This window comes from Gymnoscopelus braueri, assembly GCF_963280865.1.
Source record: "Gymnoscopelus braueri genome assembly, chromosome: 14".
Lineage (NCBI taxonomy): Eukaryota > Metazoa > Chordata > Actinopteri > Myctophiformes > Myctophidae > Gymnoscopelus > Gymnoscopelus braueri.
This window is the reverse complement of record NC_137619.1, coordinates 29,838,396-29,859,590: the sequence shown is the minus strand read 5'-3', so window position 1 is coordinate 29,859,590 and position 21,195 is coordinate 29,838,396.

Sequence of the window (21,195 nt, the reverse complement as noted above, 5' to 3'; positions counted from 1 at the left end):
GCGCAAACTTTCAGCACCATGGCAACAGTGGACAGCGTCTCAGAACTATACCAAGAAGTCCAAGGCGAGACACCTGATCCGAACACAGCTGTATCACAGGCTACACACAGGACAAGCACTTGGAATTGCAGGCATTACATTTAGTTTGACTTTGTTCCACAGATCAATATTGTGAAAATAGCAGATCTACAAGCTAACAGCAAGGCGTTGTTAGCTTGTAGATTGGCTATTTTCACAATGTTTGCCTCTTTCTTATATCATTTGACAATTTGGCCAATGTTTGACCAGTTTTTATAGTATAGTCTTTCTTTTTTTCTTTTTTGAGATATTAAAAAAAGTCTTAAAATTCCTTACATTGTCACTTTACTGTCACCTGGGGACCCCCGCAAAATCATGTGGAGACCCCCCTGGGGATCCCGACCCACAGGTTGAGAACCACCGGGCTATAGTCTACAACGACTGACAATTTCAACATAAACTGTATTTGACGACATGGACAGGCGACAACGGACATGGAAGTGTGCAACAGTGTGATTTCTTCGCATGAAGGAACTGTTATAATCCATGACTGCATGAAGAGAAAGGGCCAATCACATATATTTGCTTTTACCGTTCGTCAGTGAAATTATGTGTATTTATTTATTTTCTCAACTAAATGGAATAACCCATCTCTCTAAAACTGGCATCCCATCACACCTAATTTAATTTAAAAGTTCCGACCATATGATAAATCATGAGGCTTTAATTAGAGCTGAAATAAACATCCATGCCCCATGTGTTAAAGTCAATTCATAGTTCACATACCACCCCTACTGGACACCTGTAGATATTGCGACTGTTTTGCTCATAGCATCAGTAAGCCTACATCTTTCATTTACAATGCAGTAAATCAAACATCACTCAAAATAACTTGGTTTTGATGTCTTGCCTAAACTTGTTAAATGTAAAACACACATTATTTTATAGAAAATATGCTTTTGACTAAGATATATGTAAGTCCATAATAATGAAAACGATACACTGATAAACTGTACTTAAGTTAATAAAGTTTTGCCGATTGACCAGTCCTGTTGGAAACACTATGTTGGGGAAATGTCAACCTTTATGCAGTTGACTTGGGTTTAACCACATAAAAAGTCAAATATAAGGTAAAACTTGTTTTAAACAATATATTCTTAATGGCTTCAGTTTGCTACAATATGTACATATTGTTGTTGACAACAAAGTTACATTTTATAATAAAGCCAATTTACTATGTGGGTCAACTTATTTCTTTATATGGTCAATAGGCCAATTACAAACCAACACTTTGCCTTTTCAACCACAAGCCCCTTTTAAATAGTAGGCTATAAGCAGCTGAGCCTTGAATTGAATAGCCTGTAGGAATACTGTAAGGTTATGGAAAGCAGCATTGTTTTAAAGCAGCACTATGTAACTTTCCTCTTCTACCCTGGATTTGAACCCGGTTTCCTGCGCAAGCTGACATTTTTACTACATTTTAATAGAGCCTTAAAATGACCATCAGGTCAAAATTTGTGTCAGATGCTGTGTCTAGGTGAGACATGACCTTTGACACAATCTAAATGTCTCAACGGAAGAGCAGGGAGACAAAATACAACCACCCCAATTGCATAAGTTATATTGTATTAATATACTCTACCATACAGATTGGACAAAATGACATTTCATTCATTTTAAAAAAGTGACATAGTGCTGCTTTAACATGATAGAAAATGTCAAACTTGATCAATTGTCTTAACCATATGAATTGGTATCTCATTTCATTTCAGTAAATGTGCTGAATTAAAAAAATGATCTAAAATTAAAGGAAGGGATTCTTAGTCACTAAAATATTATTGCACAGCAACAACTCTTACTAACAAATGTCTTGAATACATATTTCAAATCCTTGTCTATTTCTGTGTGTAGTAGCAAACATGGCTTTTAAACAGTATCATTTGCAAATTGCAAACCATAGGTCTATATAAGAAAATACATAAATGCAAAGCTGGATTATTTATCACATCACAAGTCACAAGTATAGTGTGCTATCAGGCATAACAATGGTAGTTCTACCTGATTCATTAAAATACCCACGTAAAAAAGGCACTCCATCATTAACATATTTCACGCTTCTGTGATCTTTGAAGATAAATCATGTATAGCTTTTCTGTTGGTCATTTTCCTAAACCTCTATGAATTTTCAAGCAGATAACAGGTACGTAGTTGAAAAAAAGATGAAGAATCCTCATGGGGCTAACACCGATCTGCATGTGCGTGACATGACATACATTCTCATATCATCTGAGATGATATTGTTTTGATGTTCCTTGTGAATTGTGATAAGAAAATTAAGAAAAAGTATTTTGATAACAGGGATGTGTTAGTGTAAGTAGGCCTACACTTACACTATGTATCAGAACAGAATGGCCCTTAGTAGTACGCACTGCCTACAGTATGTATTCTATATGTACTCTAGTTCAGAATTTACGAGGTACTGTATCTAAATGAGCAGGCCCTTTATGTCCTGCTCTGTCTAAGTCTATGCATTTATAAGTATATTTACCATGACAGAGCAGATAGATACCTTTCAGGGAAAGTAGCTAGGCCATCCAGTGGATAATCTCACCAATGTATTTATTTATATTGACATTATGCGGTCAACACCTGCTTTGTTTATGCAGCAAATTCACTTCCTTGAAATTCCTTCATTTGTTTTTGCCAAAATGTCTAACGTCGTAGGGGTCTCTGAAAGCATTGTGGTCCGTTCAGCTCTGCTTGGAGCATGTCTCCGCGGTTGTCAAAACAAGTTAGTCTCAAAAGTGCCGCGAACAGTCACACAGACTGTTGGAGAGGGGTCATGCCTGGTTGGAGTGCTGAAGGTGGAGATTCATTGGCAGGCAAACCTAGAACACATAAGAACTGATTATAAAGCTAACAGCAGGTTATAAATTACATAAGCTTAAGGCTTAACTAATATTTTATTTTGTCTCACAAATGTATGACAAGAATAATGTCACTACGACAGCACAAAGTGACACTTTTTGGTTGAAATTATGATTTTTTTTTGGTCTTATGATGCAGTTGTGCGACAAAGTAAAAGTCATTAATGTTTATGGCTGAAGCACTGATGTGGAGAGGAGAGATACAATGTTTTCCCTTATCCTTTAGGGGAAGGCCAAAAAGTTGATTTTAGATGAAGAAGTTGTCACAGAAGCATCAGGCATGACGGCTGGCACAAATAAATCCTGTCATTAGCCACACATGAGTAGATACCACCATTACACAGTAGACCCTTTCTAATAGCCTATTGTCCTTCATTAAATTGCCTCCCATTTCATCCCAAACAAACATAATGCTCATTATGCTAACAGCTTTAGGCAACAAAACTGAAAGAAAGTCTAGGCATAATTAATTGTTCTTGCTTCCTGGGCCCTTGGTTTCTTGGCCCTCATACCTCTCTTAATGCTTTCCTTTTCTCAATTCAATCCTTAGTTGTCTGTTTTTTCAGGTGCACTGCTTGAAGCATAGCAGATGGCTGCATATGAAATGATCATTGTTTACAATCTATTACACATGCCACTGATCTGCCTTAATGGCCTGTTGTGTATCTGCACTTGAAAATCAAGAGGTGAAAACTATTCAAATCCCGCTGTTCCATTCATGCCAAGGTAACCCAAGTCAAGGGTGCTAGTTGTAGCACCATGAATGTATCATTACATCCATTGATGTTTTGTTAATTGGAAGATACTTGTCATACAAAATAGAGGACAAATTAATTGGTTGGAGACATCCTCTTATCTGTTTTGACAGAAAAGCTCTGCTCCTAGCATGCCATGTCATTTGATATGTCAAGTGCTACAGTATAATCCACATTCTGGCTGTATCCTGGCTATACTGTACATTAACTTTTATCAATGTGCTAAAGAGAGGAATAAATTGAATTGACGGCAGGTGTGTTCCAAGTTAACACGGCTAGATATAAATATCACAGGCCTTGACCATGCTACTGCAGTAGGTCCCTGGCATGCGTTTATGTTGCCAGATATTACCAGTAAGGAATCACGCAGAACAAAGCGTAATTGCAGCACATCGATAGATAGAAGCGCATTAGCGTATTTATACACTAACTTGTCTGCTGTACTCAGTGGAAAAGCGCAACCTCTACAAAGGCAGATGACACTTTATTACCGAGAGTGGATTGGGAAGAGTCCGGAACCGAGTAGTGGTCTGTCTGTCGCATTGTGAGCCTGGATATAATTGGATCAGCCCCTTGCACCAATTTGGAGAGGGTAGGGTGGGGCAGGTGTGTGTGGGGGGAGGGGGTTTGCGCAGACAGGTTGAAAATCCATTCATGTCAGGCAGAATGTGCGAGGAATAGCAATATCTGTCTCAGGCACTGTGGGTGAATAAGCAAGACTCTCCTTTCCAATACATAGCCCGGGGTAACATTATAGATTAATCATGTTATGGAGGAATAAACACAGCCTCCATCACAGTTCCTGCATCTCAATAAGAGTGGAGGGATCATTGGCTGCCATCATCATGCATCATTACATATTTCGACATTGTACCAAACTGTCACCTCAGTGAAATATGCATAGGGTAATGAATATATCGCCGTGATAGTGAAGGAAGGAAACGTAGGCCCTCACACCATGTCATCCCTGGAACACCAGGATCATGGTAGTTGACTAGTGCGCATGTGCATGCATATGCTTGTGGGTGCGTGCGTGGATGCGTGCACGCACATGCGTGAGGGTGTTCTTAAAACTTTTTTGCAGACATACAGTAGTCTCACTCTGAAGTTCTGTGGCACCCAAGGAGCCTTGTTAAAACATTCTTAAAATATGGCCCTTTTGCTGTCCGCAATGTCTTATTTTAGGTGTGAACTGAGGATGTAATGGTGGTGTCCCCGAACCTATACCATTTATCAAAATAATATCAAATAAGATAAGAAGAGATACTGTATGTCTGTCTCCCTGCATGTATACTACTATCCTGTAGTTCTGCTTCTCTATGGATGAGTGTGAATATGTGAGCAGATCTCTGTCTTTTTCCACTGCTCTGTAATTAGGCACAGTCAAGTCTGTTTGTCCTTGAGCAAGTCACTGAACCCCTAACCTCTCTGGAGACAGTAAAGAGCGATTTGTGCTGCTGCCGCATGGTGGTGTCGCACCGTCACTGCACTCTTGCAGCTGCCACCACATGAGTGAATGTAAAGCACATTGTAAAGCGCTTTGGATAAAGGCGCTATAGAAATGCAGACCACTTACCATTTTGTTTAGGGTGAATCAGCTGGCCATGACGAGAGACTTGGAGTGAGAGATGGTGAGAGGGGCGAGCAATAAAACAATTAAGGCTTAAATGAACATGGATTGTGCTCTCATTGTTCATTGAAGACAAATGGAAAAAGCCCCACTGGCAAACAAGAAAGAACCAAGGATACCCCCACCAGAAACAAAACACCCAAGTCTTATCCCATCCCCAAAACTAGGACAGTTAATGGAAACCCCTTTATCCGTTAAGCTAAGTATTCATGTGGAAAATTGCCTAGGAAATCATAATTGACGAGACTGTTGCTTTTAACGCAAACGTGTCCTTGCAAATTATCTAGCGAGAGCCGAATCAGCGTTTGCCTGCAGTGATGTTTACTGTGTATGGACCTAACAGCGATTTTTCATCTGTTTGTTTAGGGTGCCCAGAGCAGTGTTATTGAGCCTCGGCTGTGTGTCAGCTACATTTCACTCCAGCTGTGCCTGCAAGACAGTCGTTAGAGGATGAGGTTGTTTAGGGGGATGCCAGTTAAGTGGAACACACTGAAAATCCACACGCTCACAGGAGGTGTGTCAGGGAAAACACAAACACCAAAAACCTTCTAAGAATGGGTCAACCAGGTTTAATTCTAACCTTTAAATTAACCACTTAAACCCTATTCTTGGTTTGACCGGAGTCCCTCAGGGCTCTATAATAGTGACTTGTATGCTTTCACTCTACATTAAATATATTCGCTGAGGCATTGTGAGTTTGTAGATCTGCTATTTTCTGCAAAAGCTTTCTCCACAATATGGTTGCTGGGGCTTAAGTGGTTAAGCATGCAGTAAGACAAGGGGTTATTTTCTGAAATTGAAAAGAGCTTCTGCTCCTGTAAGAAACTTTTATTCACTTAAAATCAACTAGAGAAAATATTGCTCTTAAAGCATTGCTGACTTCTATTGATCCCATGGGGGAAATTCAGGCGGCAGAGACAGCACAGCAGTAAAAGTTACAGATACAGGGCAGAGAAATACAATAGGTACAGAAGAATAACATCACAATAAAGAACCCCTCAAACATATGCGACGCGATGCGAGAGTGAGGTCCACATTTCTGATGTGGTCCATCCATGTGACACCTATAGTGCCATTCGTATAGCATTCTTGTGTAGACTCCGTCCAGGGCCCTTTCCTGTTGTGCTGTGAGGGTCCATGTCTCAGCCGAATACAGACTCCACTGTAGCTACGAACAGCCGCCTCTTGAGGTCTTCTCCCAGGTCTGATTTCCACACTCTCCTCATCCCATGCAAGGCATTCCAGGCAAGTGCCCTCCGGACCTTCAGGTCCTGTTCCGTTGAAGCAGTCCCCGAGATATTTGAAGTCCTCGACTGCCTCAAGCACCGTCCCGTCCGCAGTGGCAATGGTTTTGTCTGTCAGTACTTTTGTTTTCTTGGCATTGAGCTTGAGGCCGATCTTCCTGCGCTCCAGTTGTACTGCCAGTAGTAGTTCCCTTCCTTTCTCTGCTGTATCCGAGATTAGGGCAATGTCATCTGCGTAGTCGAGGATCAAACATATATGAATAAAGTATACAGACATATATACACTCTATACAATCCTCCTGCCTGATGCAGAACATGAAAAGAGTAGCACGTTAAGCCTATAGTTATGACATCAGCACAAACCACAGCCTCTGCTTATGTGGCCATTATGCACCACAAACGACTGCTGGCACAAATCGTCATAAGAGGCCTTATGAGACAGTTACCTTGTACAGTAACATGTTAGTTTCCTAATAATGCCAATGCCCTTAAGTTGTCTACCAGCCACAAGACATTGTGTGCGGGCCCAATCACCATGCGTTACACTCAAAGATCACACATCCGTCCCCGACTAATTGGGACATATGGTAGCGATGACATTTCTGCTTTGGTAGCATCTGCGCTATGTGGAGCACACTGCCATAACAACAGCTAAGGACTGTAAGCGATAGTCTGCGGTTGTGGAAGCTATCAGTGTTTGTGTGAGTGTGCGTGTACACAGTACACACCATAAAGAATTCAATAACATTACAGTGTGGGGAGAGGGAAAAGCCAGTGTGACTTCTAACAAGTTTGCAGCTTGTAATCTATTTATGATGAGGTCCTGGCTGGAGAGAGCCTCCTGAAAAGTTGGCCCTGTCCACTGAATTATCAAACTTAAGCCACCTGTCTAACTCACTCTTGTCTCTCTCTCTCTTGACTCCCTCTCTCTCCCTTTCATTTTAGGTTTTATCCCTCGCCCAATCTCACCCTCTGTCTTGGCTTTTTCTTCTATCTCACGGCCACCATCATAGATATGCTTGCAAAAAAAAAAGCCTTGTCACGTACCTACGCGCGCGCGCGTGCGCGTGCGCGTGCGCGTGCGTGTGTGTGTGTGTGTGTGTGTGTGGGGTAGAGTTGATGAGAGTGTTGGTATTCAGCTCATTCCCCTCTCTTCTCTTAACTCTACAGGATGGCTCCCCACACCTCACCCTCCCTCCCTCCAGGCTTACTTTCAAGAAGGTAAAGCCTGGGGGCCTAGTGACAAAATTCACCACAATAAGCAGCGCTGTTATGAAACCAAATTTAATTTACCAGCCACCGTGTTCAATTTATCCTTTTCAGAATTGTTTCTCCCCTCCGTCTGTTACCACTCATAGCCAAGATTAATTAACGTCCCAGTAAGTCTGCCCATTTTGGACCAAAAGTAAGGAAAGAATATGGCCCATTTTCTTATTTAAAAGAAATCCCTTCAGTTAAAACAGCAACCTTCATTTGCGTAATTATCCTTAAAATTTGGGGTATGTGACATAGCATTGTGTTGGCATCTGATTAATTATAATTTAATGGTCCTAGCCAGGCTCTATTTTATTAATTGGCAGATGATATGGCCTTGTGTTGCAAACCCATTACATTAATCATCACACTGCACTTGGTGTCAAGATGGTGGGTGATCCATTCATAGACACAAAAATGATTGAAATATATTAGCCCGCAGAAAGGCATAATTTATTATTAAATAGTAAATAGGAGCTATATAGCACCAAAAGAGGTTACCCTTGATCATGAGCCAAATAATCTATTTTTGTGTTTTTTAGCATCATTTGTTTTTAGAGTGTAGTACTAGCCTAGGGATGAGAACCACCCACTCAATGTAGCTCCATTTATATTATTTTAATTACAACAATTCAACAAGCTGTCTATACCCTGATGAAGATGGCTTGTGGAAACGTTGGTAAATAAAATAATCTAAATGGAGCTACAATGACTGCGTGGTATTCTTCCCCATTTCAAGTCATGAATACTCCCACAGCACAATACTTGATGATGCTGCTGTGCCGTGTCATTTCAGCAGCTCATGAAATGGACTTCCCAGAGGCTATTGGCTAATTTATGCTCCGTTGTACGACAATGTTGTGCGTTGAAAATAGCAGATCTACAAGCTCACAACGTGTTGTGTCAGTGACAGTGACACATTGTGAGCTTGTAGATCAGCTATGTTCAGCGCACCACACCGTTGTACAGCATGGAATAAATCAGGCTTAAAGGGCTACCACTCCCATGCTTCTTTCTTTCCTCAGAATCCTCTTTGCGTTTTCCATGAATCTGAGCAGCCGTCACCAGACGAGGTTAGGCCAGAAGGCAAGTCCAGGAAAGGAATGTTTGGAAGGTGGATGTTCAAGTTGCTATATGCGATAAAGGTGAGTTTTAGATTTCAGATTTTAAATGCAGGATAACACATAAAGGTTAAGAACCACACTAAATAAATAAATAAATAAATTGGAATACAAAATATACAATAACCCATTCAAGAAAAAGAAAGGTTTGTTAAAAAAATGAAGAAAAAGGATTGATCATGAAATATTCAAAGCTGGTCTCCCTTGAACCATACCTCCGTTTTCCTTTCTTTGATCATTATACTGACATGTGATGAATAATACATGACAGACAGATGAAAGGGAAGGGCCAAGTAGATAAGACAAGTTAATAAAACCTGCAATTTGAAATAACTTATCAAAGCTAATTCAAAAAACAAAATCAATAAAATGATACCAATCACATCTGAATTAAATCTAATATAGCGGACCGACTTGCATGTGCACTATGTATGTTATTACCTAAAACATAATAATGCATGGTAGTAGACCCACTACTGCTCATCTTCAAAGCACGGCCACAGCCTTTGGGTGTGAGACGATGCAAATATAGACACAATTTAGAATGTACTGCCATTTATATAAGAGAAATGAAAAGAGTGCTGGGGATTTATCTTTGTAACATGGCTCTCTTGTTTTTGGCTGGCTGCACGCTCTATGGGAGGAAGAAAATATTTGATTCTCACTCTATCTACCTTGGCTGCAGGCAGCTTGCCTCTCGCATGAAGATGATGACAGCATTACTCACAATGGGTTTTTGGACGTGACAGGGAAATCTTTGCACATGCTCATATGAGTGCGTGTGTGTGTGTGTGTGTGTGTGTGTGTGTGTGTGTGTGTGTGTGTGTGTGTGTGTGTGTGTGTGTGTGTGTGTGTGTGTGTGTGTGTTATTTTATTTACATTTACACTACGTCCTGAGTTAATATCTGATTCTAGTTCTCTTGAGGGGTGTCTCATCACATTTGACATTCCATCATGAATTAAGGCGCAGATACAATTTGAGCATTAAAGTCACCTGGGACATAATCAATAGCTTGAAATAAATGGACTCATTTTACTTTGAAATGACCAAGTTAAGGACTCATGAAAACAGATGTGAAAATAACAGTTTAACTCAGAAACCGTTATCTTTCCACTCTAGTACTCAGTGCCTCACATCTGTGAACTGGTCATTCTTCACACATCTTGCTTGCTCAAAATGTGTGTGAAATGTATTCATGATTGCTGTTACAATATATACCTGTTTGTTTCATTGCTAGCTTAGTTATAGTAAGAGGCAGATTGGCATGAAACTTCAAGTAACTGAGAATAGCAAGACTAAAAGTGTGTAAGCCCCACTAGCAGCCCCTAGAGGCAGTGCTGCCACCCTGTTGTCATCATGACAATCCGCCCCTTAGAATTTTAGAAACCTTGTGAGCAAGTGGATTAGTGGAATGTATGGCCTAGAGAGGAAAGGCCAAAATGTCAAAGTCAGTAGGGGCCATCGTCTGGGTAGCAATACGCTCGGCAAGTTTCATGGCAATCCACCAGATTTGATTTTGAGATATTCTTTGCAATGGAAAGTTTTGTCAGCGGGCCTCCCTTGAACCAAGGGTCAGACAACAGCCCCCCCCCCATTCATATGACAGGAATATAACTTTGAGATGGGGAAAACTAACTTTAGTAAGAGTTTTGTCCACTCTGAGTCTACGCATTGCAGCATTAAACAAACTGCCTCACTGACATATATTGTGTTGGAGGAAGTATGGATATACTTGGAGATTCTATGTATTGTATTGTCTTTACTGTATGTTGTGTTGTAAGCTACTGTTCCTTATGTGTTCCATGTTGAACAGGCTGTGAAACCAATTATCCCTTTAGGACAATAAAATCAAATCTAATTACTTTATTTAGGCAATTATCTTAGCTAGTAATGAGTCTAAATGTATTGATTTACATAAAGAGAGAACACCGGTAAAAAAAACATATCATTTGTTATCATACAAATGCAGGTAACAATTAAAGGCACTCCATGAGAGAGAAGGGGGGGAGTCAGGTCCAAGGTCTCTTCCTCATGAACAGACGATGCAGTACTTTCAGTTCATAATTCAAGTATTAGTTTGGTACGCACCAATGGGCTGTACCCCTGCCAAGTTTAAGTTTAGGCATGCACACAGTTCAGATGAATGACTGCCAAAGAATAGTAGTAAATAGAAACCAAAAGTATGAATATGAATCGCTCCCCGTTTCACTAATTGAATGCTGGATTATGGTAAACTCAAATCTAATCATACTAAAAGTCACATATTGCATGAATTTGCTTGAAACTAGTAACTTGAGGTTGATCATCCCAACCGGCTGTGCCTTTTACCTCATATGTCGCTATATGCACTTTGAAAAACCCTGTTCTAGAGGAAAGGCCTTTGGGTCACTAAAATCTGTGGAGGGCTCCTCCGAGGAGAGTAAATACCATGGCAATCCAGCAGGTTTTTTTTTTTATAAATTGTGTTTGGAAGTACATTTTGTGCACATGAAAATGTAGACATAACGGTGGCACTAAAGGAAGGTCCTAGAGGTCACGAATCACTAGGGGCCACTCTCTGGAGTTCATGAAGCTGCACAGACAATTTTATGGCAGTCGCAGCCAGTACTTTTCTAGATATGTTGTTTAAGACCAAAGTTCTGGATGGACTGATGGACCCACTGACCGTGACCGACACAGCCATCCATAGAATCCCGCCACTAGTGGGGCTAAAAATAGACACTGGGGATTTTACTGAATAAGAAACCTTTGGGGAGATTTGGGGTTTTATTTTAGCATAATTATTAGTCAGATACTATCCCTAATGAAGTGTATTATGTTGAGAGCATTCAGTTGTTAGATGATGTGGTGTGAGTGCATAAGACAAGGTGTGTCTTACACCTGCAGCACCTGTAGGATACATGGTATTTTTCGCACACACTTGCACCTCAGAGGCTATAGGAGTCCTGGACTGTTTGACATTTCACACACATGCAGGGCTTGAGGGCACGTGTGTAGGTCCGCGTGCGTGCGTGCGTGCGTGCGTGCGTGCGTGCGTGCGTGCGTGCGTGCGTGCGTGCGTGCGTGCGTGCGTGCGTGGGTGGGTGGGTGCATGCGTGCGTGCGGGCGGGTATATTTAAGTACATACACTGATATGCAGACTGAGTGTCGACTGCTTTGTATGCAGGAAGTCTCTTCACGCACTGAAACTCTCCCAGCTGTTGCATCCCAGCCACACTCAGTCAGGGCAGAGAATACAAACACTCATACAGTTCACACATATTTCGATTTAATTGATATGTGGAGGGAAAATGTTGTACTGCCTCTGTTTATGTTTAGGTCTATCCTTTTGAACGATAACAGTGTACACACGTGTACACAAATAAACACACCTTTAAAATTGGTTAGCAGCATCAACTTAAATGTTGCAGATGTTCAAAATAAAATAATCCCATCCAAAGCCTGAAGCTAGCTATTAAGCTATTAAACTAGCTATTAAACAGTCAAGCTACGTTGTCGAACTTCTTTTGCAATTTCTGCAGTCTAAGCCTCTATCAGCAGCTTTGTGAATGGATTTACAAATGAATGTACTGTATATTACACCCTGACCCAAAATATGTGATATGTGTAGTTAAGGGTGATGTCCCAGTGCACACGGAGATGCATAATGCATACATCATTTACAATTCTAAAGTCCTACTATATTTCAGACATATTTCAGATATATTGAACATTTTGCAAACAACAGCAAACAATTTAAAAATAAATCGTATAAATTACCATAATTCAAAACCAATAAAATGCCTTTATAGAAAATAAGTTCAAATATTGGCCTAAAGGTGGGGATAGAGTAAAGGACATGGGGTCACCAAAATCAGTAGGGGGTCAAGTGTGACAGCACAGATGGAACGACACAGTCATCCTTAGAGCCCCGCCGTTAGCAGGGCTAAAAGTGTCAGGAGGAGTTAGAAGAGTTTCCAAAAGATATTCCAAAAACATAAATTGAATCATATAAAATTCCCTGGGTCAGAAAACGTGGGCTCATCAGCATGGTGCAACGCGCATCAGTACTGGTGTGCATCTGGTGATAATTTAAAGACAGAACCGTGTCTGTCAACGTTAAAGTGAACTGGATAGGTAACCTGAGCTTACAGCTCACAGAGAAACCAGGCTCACTGCCCTACCCGCCTCCGAAGACAAAGCGGGGAAACAAAAAGTGTTGCAATCTTAAGAAATGCAATGCAGTGATAGATTCCATTTGATTAGATGCTACTGGTAGTGGTATGCTCAGGCAGACCTCTGTTTGCAAAATAGTGAACAAAAAAGTTGGACCATATTACTTTGAAATTACTACTCGTACTCTTTAGCTCTGTTTCAGAAATGGCAAAAGTTGCAGATCTACAAGGTTAAAGACGCTTTGCACCACGATGCATTGTAATCTTGTAGATCTGCTATTTTAGCTATTGTTGGTTAAATAGGATTCAGTGATGAAATAAGTATGATATGATATAGTATGAAGTCTCTGGGGGAAAGGAAAACAGGGAAACATGGACTGTCTGAAAATCAACATTTGATAGATTTTTACTGTTGAGGCGAATTTACTGATGCAAAGCTGAGTTTCTAAAAGAGAAGAAAAAGAAACAAAGGCTGTTGATTTGCATTTGGAAAGCTAATGTAATAACCAAATCACATAATTTAAAACCACTGATTGCCAGCCGTAGTGCCCGTGGCACAGGAGTGATAAGCAGGTTGAGATTGTGTATATGTCACAGTACGTTTGGAGAACCAGTACGATTGAAGACAGAGCGCTCGTTTTTAGGCACGGGGCTTCGGGGCGATGCGGGGCTTTTCGAGACAGGGTTTATTAGCGAGGCTCGCGAGGAGGAGCTCCTCCTCCTTCTCCGTGTGTGTGTGTGTGTGTGTGTGTGTGTGTGTGTGTGTGTGTGTGTGTGTGTGTGTGTGTGTGTGTGTGTGTGTGTGTGTGTGTGTGTGTGTCAGGGAGAAACTAAAACAAAAGCCAGCAGAACACAATAAAAGTATCTTAACAGTCCACCTGATTCGAACGCTATCTGCATTGAATGGGGAAATAGGCGAGTTTATTAGACCTTTGAATGGGCGAAATAGGCGACCTACTTACCTACCCACGTTTTATCAGACCATTCATTGGGTGTTATCAAGACATACTAACCTACCAACTGACATGACTTAATAGTTCAGTTTAGGTTTCGCTTTTGGTTTTGGACCCTGACGGAGGCGCGCAGTCACAGGCGAACTGGAACCCCGTGAAGGACCACAGAGGGAGCTAAGGCGACCGAGTTGCCGTCCTGAACGGTGTGACGTTCGCCTGTGCCTACTCAGCGCCGTTTGAGTTATGTACCGATAGGCACAGAATCGTAAATATTGTTGTGCGGACTGCTCCGCCTCCAAGTAGGTCAGTAGCTCCTGAATGAATGGTCTGATAAATCGCGGGTAGGTAGTAGCCTATTTCGCCCATTGAAAGGTCTAATAAACTCGCCTATTTCCCCATTCAATGCATTGATAGCACTCGAAGCCGGTCACACACGCGCGCACGTGTGTGTGTGGTCGCGGCAATATATGCTTGTGCACAAGCCTGGCTTGTGGCTCCCTCTAGTGTTGCTTCTACAGAATTGCTGGGTGGGTGGTAAAAACGAGCGAGCCTTCTTCAATCGTACTGGTTCTCCAATCATACTGTAACATATATACAAACTGAGCAAGCATGTCATTAGCTAACTCATTTACAGTGTTAGCTTTCACTGGCTTTGACACAGTAATCAGGAATTGTCATACACATTTTCTAAATGTACTAAATTCTCCCACTATAATTGACAAGCAAACTCATGGAGACCAAATGATTGCATGTGGAGGGTATCCAAGCAGACCCATGGCCCAACTAACTCCAAACTTTTCAAAAAAATTCCTCAATATTCTGCCTCCCAGCATACCTGCTTCCCATACCGTTACTGTACTTGCAGGATGTACAATTATATGAAACGCATTATGCCCAATACTTATGCAAATCACGCCAGCTCGCAATTTACTTCCGGAGGGTTCTTTTAACAGCCAATCATCATCATCTGCCCCAAAACCTCAGCACCTTCGTTCCCCTGCAGAGCACACAGAAACAAGCGCTGCCTTGGTCTATGCAGCTCACCCCCTCCCCCCCCTCAGATCTACAAGCTGACACGCTACAGTACACGTACAGTACAGGTACAGGTACAGTACAGACCGTACAGTACAGTACAGACCATACGGTACAGTACAGGTACAGTACAGGTACAGTACAGTACAGACCGTACAGTACAGTACAGGTACAGTACAGGTACAGTACAGTACAGACCGTATAGTACAGTACAGTACAGTACAGTACAGTACAGTACAGACCGTACAGTACAGTACAGGTACAGGTACAGGTACAGTACAGGTAAGTACAGTACAGTACAGACCGTACAGGTACAGTACAGTACAGACCGTACAGGTACAGTACAGGTACAGTACAGGTACAGTACAGTACAGACCGTACAGTACAGACCGTACAGTACAGTACAGGTACAGTACAGACCGCACAGTACAGTACAGACCGCACAGTACAGTACAGTACAGTACAGTACAGACCGTACAGTACAGTACAGTACAGACGTACAGTACAGTACAGTACAGTACAGTACAGACCGTACAGTACAGTACAGTACAGTACAGTACAGTACAGTACAGTACAGTACAGTACAGTACAGTACAGGTACAGGTACAGTACAGTACAGACCGTACAGTACAGTACAGTAGGAAAATAAAGTCTCTTCTTCACCAGATGCAATTTAAACACTGTGATGCCTGCTCAGAGTCATATTGTGTCTAACATACACATCTCCTCTCTCATCTCAGCTGTACCTGGGCCCTAGGTGTATTCCAATCAACCAGAGTGCAGTGGCCATCACTCCAAATGTTGTGACGTCAGGGCTCTCAATACTGCACATTGGGGGAGGAGGAGGGGTGCAGGGCGGGCGCACAGATCGCTGTGTGGGCGCAGGTGCTATGTGGGCGCGGGCGATAGAGCTGAGGCCGCGCGCAGCGCGGCCGAAGTTCTAGTCCTATCAATTGACAATGCACTTTATATCTGACTCTCAGGCAAGTAACTCATTTACTGTGCTATAATGTTAATGTACACTATTAACACAATTGAGTTAATGAGAGAGTGAGGGAATGCGTAGCTATGACTACCGAAGACAGAGAAAAATCATTATAAAACAGCAACACAACATTAGGGTTAGTCAGAAGTACAGAACAACAAAACAACTAAAATGATCAAATGTGTTAAGTTAAGAGTCCGGTAGGAGTCTCCATTGAGTCTCCTACTGGAGCCTCCACCGGTCATCGAATTATTGGCTTAGGAATGCGGGGAAAAAAACAAAAAAAAATAACCATGAATTCAAGGCTTCATAGGGTGTGTAATTGATAGAAAATAAGTACTTTTTTAGTTGAACTACTCCTTTAAGTAGGCCAATACAGGGTTAAAAACAAGAACAGGTCATAGTCAATCTGCCTTTTAAAATCTGGTAAAGACGTAATACTCAAGTTTGAGTTTAGCCTGCACTTCATTGACAATGAGCCTTGATAGAACAAGCTCATATATTGCCTGCCTCAGTTCAGACAGCAGGTACCATAGAGTGCAGCCACTGTTGTGATCGTAGGTTGTGACTACCTTGCAAGAATAAAAACTTGGGAGTTCATGTACGTGTGCTGCATCCTACTGTATGCATTGCAAGGGCTGGCCAGTCAACTACAGCTGGTTTAAAACAATTCCAGTGATGGATCCTATATATGGAATTCTTTTTAATGGATTTTCATGCTGAATGATACAGGGTGTTGAGCTTAGCCAAGGTAAAGGGACAGGCAATTCTGTATTGCCATAGTCAAGCTGAGGCAAAAAATAACCTGGCAACTAAAAATGTCCCATAAACCTAGACACTTTGCAAGACATGTGGTATTTAGAATTTAGTGTCTTGTCCAACCAGATAACTAGATATTTGTAGCTGTCAATATATTCAATTGGTATTGGGTTGGGCATCCTGACTCGGATGCAATACAATTCAAGAGATTCCCCTGAGGGGCCAGTCATGTATGTTATGTTATGTACTGTATGTGTATGTATTGTACTGTATATCGTTAATGTCGGGTGGAAACCTTGTCCATGTCCAAAACCGTTTCTTTAAACGATTTAAAATAGTGAAAATAGCCGGTCTACAAGTGCACAACGCTACGAGGTGTTGTGAGCTTGTAAATATGCTATTTTCAGTACTTTTGTGCGACACTCTTGTATGATGAAGCAGGGCATTAATTTACAACAAAATATAAAAAAGTTGAAAGGAGATACAAGGTTTCTGCCCGACAGCAAAGATATACTGTATGTATGTACTGTAGTATACATGTACTGTATATAACCTTGAGAATTGCAGTTACTGTACAGTACCTTAGCTCTACAACCAGATGGCATATCAGATAGCATGTTGTGTGTGGCCAAATTATGTTTCAATTGAGATGCAATTAAAGACCGCATGATTTTGCTTAAGGCTGCAACATTTGAGATTGGTCTGTACTCTGTAGTTATTCATATCAGATACATCACCAGCGTTTGGCAGTGGTGTGACATAAAGCTTTCTTCCATGCAACATGGTACCATATTTATTGCCATCGAGAGATTCCAATGTAAATGATATGCAAGAACGAATGTAGTTCATCAGGAGTGGCAGGCTTTTGGGGGATAATTAAGGCTTATAAGGCCTACAACATACAAACGTGAAACATTTGAAGTTCAATTATGGGAAAACCCATAATGTACGGTAGCACATCACAGTTCCCTCCAATTCATTAGCTGGATGGTTTGTGCATTGGCTCGTCAAAAATATCCTGTAAGTGGTGGCTAAAAGCATTGAGCATGTCAATGCAGTCGGCAATGGAGACTGGAAAGCTACGTCCTTACATCACAACGTTGATGGAATGGCACCAATTGTATAGCACCCGTTCTAATGATATTAAAACCGGGAAAGCATCTGATTTTAGCTATATATATATATATAGCAACAGAGGTTTTTCAGAACACTCTTATTTTACAACAGTGGTTTAGAACACTGGTTCTCAAAAATAGCAGTTATACGAGCTCACAGCGCGTCACTTCGTGCAGTGCTGTGAGCTTGTACATCTGCTGAAATTTTTCTAGGGGGTCCCTCCCTGTAACAAAATATTTTCAGATGGGGGTCCACGGCCAAATCCATATCAATTTGGGGGGTTCTTGGCATGAAAAGGTTTTAGAACTACTGATTTAGAAGGCATTTGTAGAATCAGAATCAGCCTCAGGTCTTAATGGGTTAAAGTCCCCACAAGCTGAATGAACTTGGTAAAACAGCGTTCTCCTTTGATGCCCCAAGCTCCTAGAATGCCCTCCAACACTCCCTGGGTTCTTCACTCTGTGGCTGGAGTTTAGGACTTTGATTTCTAGCCACTGCGTTTCAAGTTGCAACTGTTTTAATTGAATTTTATTGTTCCGACTGATGTTTGTTTTCATTTTGGCTGTTTAATTAAATTTTGTTGTTCCGGAATTGATGTTTGTTCTTTTGCTTGTTTTAAATGCATGTATCTTGACAATACTGGAAATGAGCGAAACCTCAGCCTTCCATTTGAGAATAAATAAAGGTTTGAAATTAAAACAATTTCCGGTGTTTAGCTGATGATGGAGTCATACACTCTCTTGTTTTGTAATGATTAAACAGTTTCCCAATAATGTGTGTGATTGTTCAGTTTGGCAGACGTCAGGTTAGTAACTGACTGTTACTGCCACCAAAGTCACACTCACAGCACTCCAAAGGAATCCCTGAATGCAGTGATATTGTTCAGGCCCAGGTATTGACTGTGGAGGTGTTTGGTGAACCAGCTGCAAGATGACTCTTACTCACTCCTAACCAACTCCACTCTCTGCACTCTCCACTCCAGGCTGGTGTGTGTGTGTGTGTGTGTGTGTGTGTGTGTGTGTGTGTGTGTGTGTGTGTGTGTGTGTGTGTGTGTGTGTGTGTGTGTGTGTGTGTGTGTGCGTGTGTGTGTGTGTGCATAAAGGTAGTTGTATGTGTGTTTGTTTATGCACGAATGAGAGTGTGTGTGTGTGTGTGTGTGTGTGTGTGTGTGTGTGTGTGTGTGTGTGTGTGTGTGTGTGTGTGTGTGTGTGTGCGCGTGTGTGCGTGCGCGTGTGTGTGTGTGTAAAGCATGGGCAAGTGGGAGTGTACACTGTATGTGCCGTGCCCATGTATACTTGTGTGTATGTGTGCCACTCCTTCTGTCTGTCTTTCTGTGCTTCCTCTGCATTTGTGTACTGTGTACGCCTGTGCACTCGCCTGCAGCAGAGTTTCATTATCCAGTCATTAATCCCCCCCCCCCCACACACACACACACACATACAGTACACTGTAGCCAGATAGCCTGCCCTCTGCATCACACTCTTTGGAGGCCTGCTGCAAATATTCTCTATACAGCGGCAGGCACAGAAGGACTCAGGCAATCAGACCAAGGATATCCATCATGGGACTGGCCATGCAGCCATGTGCAGCTCACTGAGTTGGGTTTGAGCCCCGTAATACTCTCCAAATCATCACTCCATTAGTTTCGTGAGACCGAGAGAGAGAGAGAGAGAGAGAGAGAGAGAGAGTGGGAAGGAGAGAGCAGACGGAGCAAGAAGGTTATGAGGGAGAGAAAAGGAGATGGAGAGGTGACAATGGATATGAAGCTCATTGATTTTTTTCTCTAGAGGTCATCATTCGGTCCAGTCAAGCACGTGTCTACTATTTAGAGGGGGTTCAGTTACAGCAGTGGATCAAAAACAAAAAGATGGCCATTGCATTAGGTAATTAGTCAATTATTAAAATCTATTTGGCAGCCAATGGCCAATAAATCCGTATAGGTTGAATATTTATACCTCCACACTCCAGCCATATACTAGGTTTCCTTATTGAGGCAGGTGGTAGTGGCACTGTGGCTGAAAGAGAGAACGTGTAGGAGAGGTATACACGATAAAGTCTGTAGTGTTAATTTAACTCCGAACATTATCAGTGAGGGTATATTTTCAACCCTTCTTTGACAGGTATACCGTACGTGTCAGCTCTGTAACACATCAGCCACTCTCTCATACCATGAACCACTAGTTTTTATACTCCACAAGTTGCACCACCCGTTACAGATGCTATCTTTACAACGTGCTCATTGCTTGGCAATAACTATTACGAGACAGTTTGGAACTTTACGATCACTATTTATTTGGATACATTAATTCACAACATGCAATTTTCCGCACTTCATAAATCCTAAGAAAATGCATTATAGAGGAGGTAAATCCAGTGCTTGAGATATCAAAACCAAGATGACTCTGATGTGCAGTTTTAAGTGGGGTCAGGGAGGGCTCCTTATTAAGCAAATTGCATGAACTTCATTGCTACAAGAATACAAAGTGTGCTTTTTTAACAAGGATACACCAGATGAAAAACTTAAATGAACTTAACTTAAGCTTATTCTAACACAAATTGATGCATATTCCAGTTGTAATTTCCTCAGGAGAGAATTTGCCCTGCTCAACTAATTAGAAGGGGAAAAAAGAGAAACTACTGAATGGGAAATAGGAATGAAACCAGAACATACACCCATTTTAAACCATATGACTAACAAATACATCTATTAAGAAATGTTTCACTTGACAAGGCTCCCTGACAGTAACAAATTGGGCAGCAGGTGTCTCGCGGGTACCAGCCAGTGATGTGTGTGTGCGCGTGTGTGTGTCTGTCTATGTATGTGTGTGTTTGTGTGTCAGAACACGGTGGAGATAAGCGCAGTCTTGCCCTCCTGCCAAAGGACACGGCAGATTATGAAGGAACTCATGCATATTCTCCACAAGTCACTGCTCCTGCCATCCAATAAGGAGACAGTTACACCGACTCCCTGTAAAGAAGTCCCCAGGCATGCAATTTCCTCCTTCCATCACATGCTGGGAGGGATGTGGTCATGAAATAGGATTTTATAGCTGTGGGGGTTGACAGAGAGTGGTAGTAATGAAATAAAAAAGTAGTTGTACCCCATCACCCAATTGTTTGCACACACACACACACACACACACACACACACACACACACACACACACACACACACACACACACACACACACACACACACACACACACACACACACACACACACACACACACACACACACACACACA